Source organism: Oryctolagus cuniculus, chromosome 11 (assembly GCF_964237555.1).
Source record: "Oryctolagus cuniculus chromosome 11, mOryCun1.1, whole genome shotgun sequence".
NCBI classification, from domain to species: domain Eukaryota; kingdom Metazoa; phylum Chordata; class Mammalia; order Lagomorpha; family Leporidae; genus Oryctolagus; species Oryctolagus cuniculus.
In genome coordinates, this window is record NC_091442.1 from 94723963 (window position 1) to 94725283 (window position 1321).

General features: G+C 35.5%; 1 non-coding gene across 1 annotated transcript; it reads right to left on the reverse strand.

Moving 5' to 3' along the window:
- Positions 1-455: 455 nt before the first annotated feature.
- LOC127491213 (small nucleolar RNA SNORA70) lies at positions 456-585 on the reverse strand. The gene has a single exon (XR_007919803.1). It is a non-coding gene; the product is annotated as a small nucleolar RNA SNORA70 (small nucleolar RNA).
- Positions 586-1321: the final 736 nt, after the last annotated feature.

Here is a 1321-nt window from a genome sequence, read left to right on the forward strand (position 1 = left end):
AGCCCTATAATTTTATATCTTTATATCAACTTTGGAATCAGTTTATCAGTTTCTTTAAAAATGCCTGCTGTGGTTTCAATTGAGTTTGCTTTTATTCTCTATGATAATTTAAGAGAGTTGATGTCATAAAAGTATCATCATCCATGTTCAAAAAAATAAGATGTTTTAGTCCAGTTTAAGTTGCTAAAGCAGAATACCCAAGATTATATAATTGGTAAAGAACAGCAATTAATTTCTTACAGTTCTGGAGTCTGGGGAGTCTTAGGTCCTGGGGCTCATATCTAATGAGGATTTTCTTTCTGCATCAGCATATGATAGAGGGCAGGTAGGCTAGTGACCATGAGAGAGAGAGCTGAACTGTAATGCTCTGTGCCTTTCCAAAGGTGGTTAACATACTTTGTATAGAACTTAGATTGTAAAACAGGCGGTCAGAGACAGGAGCATCCATTGGACAAGGTTGTGTCCAATGATGTTTATGCACATGTAAGTAACAGGCTGCCTACATTACCTAGGGGGCTTTTGTTTACAGCCATTGCATATTGAGCCCAATAAGGAAAGAACCCCAACTGATTTAATTAGCTGCAGGATTATGTGAGATTTCTTGTGTGGTATTTTCACTTCTACCAACAATGGAAAATTCATTAAAGCCTGAAGATCAGTTGGTAGTCAAAACTCTGCCTTAGTTGTAATGCTACCTTAAAATTTTAAGTTAAAAATTTTAAATACACCCATGCAAACATAAGCATACTTGAGAAAGCTTAAAGAAATGTAATTAAAAGATAAGTTTATTTTGGTGCAAAAAACTTTGAAACCCAGGCATAGTTTTTCAATAATACACATTTTGCGTTAACATTTTGAAGACCCCCACATAACATATCTTATGTAAAAAATCTCCCAAGAAAGATACCTTCTATTTTTACCAAATTCTTTTTCTCTATCTATGAAGAGACTAACCTTATTATAAACCCCAGGAGTATTCTATCTTTCCCACAGAGGAAGGAGGACAAAAAGATAAATTTCTAGGAATGGTTTTGCACACCAATGACAGGCAGAGATTTCTAAAGGAAGATTTCCAACCTGTTAATAGTTTTCAATACACAACAGCTGCAATCCATGAAAGAGATAAATATTCATGGCACAAAGCATTTATAGGTATCAAATGTATATTCATGAACAAATGTTTTCCCCTGCCTTTAACAGCATTTGCTGCACAGTCAGTGAAGAATGGACCAACTTTTCCCTGACTGCTACTGTTGAGTCTCTACTGCTGTATCTGCTGAATATCAGTTCTGCAGTGATTATAGACAGGACAATAGCCATG